Source organism: Entelurus aequoreus, linkage group LG19, assembly GCF_033978785.1.
Source record: "Entelurus aequoreus isolate RoL-2023_Sb linkage group LG19, RoL_Eaeq_v1.1, whole genome shotgun sequence".
NCBI lineage: Eukaryota > Metazoa > Chordata > Actinopteri > Syngnathiformes > Syngnathidae > Entelurus > Entelurus aequoreus.
In genome coordinates, this window is record NC_084749.1 from 5,647,617 (window position 1) to 5,654,216 (window position 6,600).

Sequence of the window (6,600 nt, forward strand, 5' to 3'; positions counted from 1 at the left end):
AAGGAAAGAAAAACAAAAGTTCAAAAAGGGAGATGTGTTGTATATATATGTATGTGCTGCGGTTGTTTTAAGAACGTTGCGACAACTGCCGTAAAGGAGGTGCGTTGCTAGCCTGGTTGCTATGTTTCCGGTTGGTCGTAAAAGTGTTGGTCATGTGTTTTACCCTGCTCAAATCTCTCAGTAAAGTTATTCGATGGATTATAGCTTTTGTTTCGAACTTTATTACACCTTGGAGCGCTTTTTCCCGTCCATTTTGTTCCTGCTTTCGCTATCTGCGCCTAATGACTGAGCTACGTGACGTCATTTCTTGTGATGTCCCACGGAGCATTTCTGGTCGGGACGGGATTCCACTCTTTTTCTTTACTATAGTGGTCTCGATAACGGGTACCGGTTCTCAAAAAGGGATTCGAGTCCGAGGACTCGGTTCTTTTCTTATCAAACAACTGGGGAAAACCGGTTTTGAGTATCATCCCTAACCGGCTCGCCACACATTCTGGAAATGCTGTTGCAAAAATAAAAAATAAACATTCAAAAAAAGGTGGAATGAGGTGAAATCTGACTAGAAAAGTTGCAATGTTGACACAAAACTGCCTTGCAGGCTTTTTTTTTCTTCTTTTGTCTATCTTTATTTTTCTTTTTTTGCCATTGCTAAAAAAAAAATAAAAAAAAATCAATGATTAATAAGATAAGAATTATTGACCTATTCAAGGCTTCAATTATTTCAAATATTTCACTTTAAAATGTTTTATGTGGAAAATATTGCATATATTGTGTGGTTGCCATACAAAAACATCAACATTTTCTTTGACAAAAGAGCATAAAACAAACAAAATAATAGTTCAAAGGTAAAATGGACAGATATATCTGAAGTTGATCTCGTAACTTACACTACCGTTCAAAAGTTTGGGGTCACCCAAACAATTTTATGGAATAGCCTTCATTTCTAAGAACAAGAATAGACTGTTGAGTTTCAGATGAAAGTTCTCTTTTTCTGGCCATTTTGAGCATTTAATTGACCCCACAAATGTGATGCTCCAGAAACTCAACCCGCTCAAAGGAAGGTCAGTTTTGTAGCTTCTGTAACGAGCTAAAGTGTTTTCAGATGTGTGAACATGATTGCACAAGGCTTTTCTAATCATCAATTAGCCTTCTGAGCCAATGAGCAAACACATTGTACCATTAGAACACTGGAGTGATAGTTGCTGGAAATGGGCCTCTATACACCTATGTAGATATTGCACCAAAAAGCAGACATTTGCAGCTAGAATAGTCATTTACCACATTAGCAATGTATAGAGTGTATTTCTTTCAAGTTAAGACTAGTTTAAAGTTATCTTCATTGAAAAATAAGGACATTTTAATGTGACCCCAAACTTTTGAACAGTAGTGTAAGTGTTGAAAGTAAAAAAAAAACGAATAACAATTTATCACTTTATGAATGGGGCACCTTTTGGATCCCAAATATGTTTAATGAGATTTTATGTATCTTTTCACTGTGATTACTCAAACATAATAATGAATTAAAATCAATGGTTTCCTGCATTATTGATCTTTTTAAGGCTCTAATGACTTCACATCAAACATTGCTTTCTGAATGTGGGGGAAATACTGCATATTTCACTTTTATTATAAAAAACTAAGTTGTCTTTGACAGAAAAGGCATAAAACCTTTTTGTTTTTTTAAACTTTATATCAACCTGAAGTTGATATAATGTAGAGATTTACTGTAAGCGTTAAATAAATTTAAAAAAATAATATTTTGACTTGTTTTAACATTTTAATGACTTAGACCCTTTATGGTCCCCGAGAGCCCTAAAGGTAAAAAAACAAACAAAATCCATATATTTTGTTATGGTTTGAAAATGAAAAATATCAAAATGGCCCCCGCATGCTTTAATTTTTCCGTGTGCGGCCCTCAGTGGAAAAAGTTTAGTGGCTTAGTGGCCACATGCGTGGACAGCACCTTTTAGCTCTTATTTACAAAATTGTGTACACTACTGAATTGGGGTCTTATGGCCGCTTATGTGGACACTTATACTGCCATCTGGTGGTGTCAGAAGAGTATAACATACAGTGGAATTTAGGGGAAAAAAGTGTGAAAATAAGAATTAGCATGTCACTAAACATGAAGTACACATTTGTGTACTTATGGACTAAGTACATCATATCAAAAGATGATTCTTAGTTTTTATTCTAATTAGGGTCCAATAAGCCCAAATAGCAAAGAGAAATAAAAAAAAAAGCATGTAAACAAACAGCTTGGGCCTTAAGAGGTTAATTTAATCATCGATTAACTCAAACCAATTAAATGGTAAATACTTGCATAGCACTTTTCTACCTTCAAGGTACTCAAAGCGCTTTGGCACTATTTCCACATTCACCCATTCACACACACATTCACACACTGATGGCGGGAGCTGCCATGCAAGGCGCTAACCACAACCCATCAGGACCCATGAATTGATTAACGTGGACCCCGACTTAAACAAGTTGAAAAACTTATTGGGGTGTTACCATTTAGTGGTCAATTGTACGGAATATGTACTGTACTGTGCAATCTACTAATAAAAGTTTCAATCAATCAATCAATCAATCAATCAAGGGTGAAGTGTCTTGCTCAAGGACACAACGGACGTGACTAGGTTGGTAGAAGCTGGGGATCGAACCAAGAACCCTCAGGTTGCTGGCACGGTCACTCTCCCAACCGCGCCACGCCGTCTCTAATTAACTTGGCCTTTAACGGAAATGAGCTCGGCAGTATAGTTTTTCTTTACTTTCTCAAGCTGCTGCGCCTTCCCCTGACCCAGCAGGCACGAGACATTAAAACAACGTTGAATGAGGTCCTGACGTGGAGCAACTCAATCAAACCTAACGCGGAAACAACATGCTTGTTGACCAATGTTGGCTTCTGACGTTGATTTGACCATTGACATTTGGTCAATGGCCCAGTCACATAATATGTGCCGCTCATATCTTGTGACTGGGCCGGCACGTTGTTAGAATGGATGAAAAGTGGACGTGACGACAGCTCGTAGAGGACGTTAAAGGCAGTGCCTTTAAGGCACGCCCCCAAGACTGTGGACTACGAGATATAATGACTGATGAACACCTTGGTTGGATAATGAAGGTTGCCTCAGCTCAAAGCCTGAGCCCCGACATTAATGAACTAGCATCCCAGAAAAGATGGCAGGTATCTGGCTTGGGCACATCAGATTAGATCAGTGTGTTGCAAACTGAGCAGTTTAAAGTCCTGAATGGTTGTTTTATTCATTGTTATTTTATTTTCAAATGTATTAGCCTGTGGAAAAAGTTAATGTTGATATTTACCTCAGAAGGCTGCAAATAGAAAAGAGCCATTCAATTTTTATTTAAATTGTATTTGACATGCCATTGATATTTTTTAATTATTATTATTATTATTTGAAACTGGATTTTGCATGTCACTATAAAGTTATATAAGCCTTGCTTGTTCAATATTCAATGCAAAACTTGTTTGGGTCCCTATCAAAAGGTTAATTTGTTCAACCTTTGTTCAGTTTTACGTTTTGGCCCACTCTGTATTTGAGTTTGACACCCCTGTGCTAGATCATTCAAAGTGGAGTATTTGATGTGAAGTAATTGGAGCTTTGAATATGTCAATAATTCATAACAACATTGATTTGAATGTTTTTTGGGTTTTTTTATGTTTTTTTTTAATCTCATTAAAATTCTTGGGGACCCAAAAGGGTCCCACTCATAAAAGTCTTCAAAATAAGTTATACTAAGTTTTTTTAATAATAAGTTTTACTTTTAACACTTAAGTCTCTAGTGGCTTTGAGGGGACACATGTTGCTTCATATATTATTATACTCTATTTACTCAGTTAAGTTACTATCAATTTCTGCTTCTCTCTTATGCAAAGTTGTACAAAGTGGGGCCTGGTGCGTTGTTGAAGCCCACAACTTGTTTTTTGTTGCCATGTGGCAATCTTCTTTTTTAAATTAAATTGAATTAATTTTATTTTATTTTATTTTATTTTGTTTTATTTTATTTTATTTTATTTTTTATTTTTATTTTATTTTTAATTTTTATTTTAATTATATATATATATATATATATATATATATATATATATATATATATATATATATATATATATATATATATATATATATATATTTTTTTTTTAATATTTATTAATTATTTTTTTTTCGGTTTATTTTTTTATTTAATTTAATTAAATGTATTTTTTAGTCAAAGGAAGATTTGGGCCACACTGCAGCCACAAGAAAAACAATTATTTGCTATTTAAAAATTCTACAAAAGAAAAAAATGGCCTTAATTTGGATAATAAAGAATATTAATTGATACAATTGACTTAAAACATAGGGAAAAAAAATGTTTGGCTTGAATTGACCATCAAAAATCAATCACACTAGCGTTGTCAATTCTAAATAATAAAAATCAGATTAGAAAATTTAGACTCCCAAAAAATTGTCTCCATTATATTTAACTTTATCCCAAAAAGTCCCCTGGGAAATATCTTTTGGCCTCTGTGTGTTATGTAGTTTCTTGAAAATTAGAATATTTATTCCGAAAAATTTGACTAAAATTGGAGTACAATAAATTGGTCCATATTGTGTATGTAGTCAACTAAATTTATAATATTTATTTTTTTAAATATATATTTTTTGTGATATTTAAATTAAAATATTGATATTTTATTTTATGTAATTTTATAATGATAAAGGTTGAAAAAAGTGACATTCTTTCATTTGAAGAAAATGTTTTCCATCCCTATATGAATTATTGTTATAATAGCTGGAAGATTAAAAGGGTACAAATGAATATGTTTTATTCCACTTGCATAATTCTATTCCACTTCCAATCATCTCATGTCAATGTTAGTCATTGATTAAGTGTTTCCACAAGCTGCTGTGCATTAGAAGAAGTCATGGAAGTTGTACAAATATGAGAAAAGGTCTTTATTAATAACCACAGCTACATCGTGTAGCCAAAAGCCAGCAGACGTTTTGCAGAGAAACATGAACTCAAGTAAACAAAAAGCACAATAAAGTCAAATAATTTGTTATAATTGTTTGCTGCATAGTAAAAGTGGTCATATACTGTTCAAAGTCTTGCATCTGCCTTGTGAATAAAACTGAATAAAACTAACATCTCCTCCAAAAATCTATTTTGTGTTTCACTTTGCATTAAATCAGGTTGTTTTAGCTAATAATCATGCTGCAAGATCTAGCATGTTGCATTCAATGTTTATTCCCATTCATTTCCCATTAATTCCCGTTAATTCCCATGGAAAGTTTCCAACCTTGAATATTCCCGGAATTTTGCAACCCTATTACAATTTATAAAACACTTGCTCAGAACCTGTCATGAATACAGTGAGTAAATGAATGCATATATTAAAAAGGTATACAACAAAATACTGCAGTCTTCCATTGCCAAACTACATACTGGATGTCATCAGTCAATGTTCACCAAACCAGGCCTGGCCCTAACCAATCTGGCACCCTAGGCAATATTTTAGGTCGGCAGTGAAGTGTATATACTCACAAGAAACCGAATAGCTTTGTCTTTGACCTTTTTTTTTACTTAAAGAAAGCAAATTTACATATTATATGAGAATGTTATGTTATGATTATCTTTAACCGAATCACAGCAGTGCTCAAATTAAAAAACAGCATTCCCTCTCATGTGATATTGCTTAATTAACATTAATGATGTGCACTTTAACAACTAGGCTTACAACTATACCTAATATATAAAGGGATGGAAAAGTGACAATTACCTGCAGGGCAAACATTAGCTAACCAGAAGGCAATAACAATGTAAACAAAAAAACACCTGCTTAAAAGATCTAACACAAATGTCCCTGAGGAATGTAAGGTGGGAGTACTGTAATTACCTAACGTTACATTATTATTTTCCATAACAATTTAGCCCCCTCCACAATATTAACCCGACGTTAAAACAGAACTAGCTATTTATTGATAAGCAATTGCCGAATCATGTAACATTAGCTTAATGCTAAAAAGCCAGGTTACTATCACATTCTGTAACAGACAAATAATTTCATGTAGGCTAACGTTACCTACCTGCTACCTCTGTCTTTTTCTCGTTTCTCCTCCTCTTCTTTTCTATTTTTTCTTCCCTGGGCACCTGACAGTTTTGGCCGTTTTGACATCTTGTGTTGATTTTTTGATGTGGTGACGTCCGAAAAGAGTCATGATACGGGAAGGGAGGGGGCGCACCGTGCGGGGGAGGGGGGGCGTAATGTTGTAACAAATAATATTTCTATTAAATAGGCTTTACTTTGCATTTTAATTAACGTGGGATTATTTTTTGTATTTAGAAATAATAGAACCAACTTTTTTTTTTTTTTTTTTCCCCTCCAACATTTGTGGCACTGGCGTGGCGCCCCCTGATGGACGGCGCCCTTAGCATTTGCCTATACGGCCTATGCCACGGGCCAGCCCTGCACCAAACACAAATCTTTTGCCAGAAAACCACAATTATTGCAATTTGTTAGGTGTTTCAGGTGTGTGGGGAACTTATATTATATTATATACAAACGGCACAGTCAGGACGCGACAGTCTGCG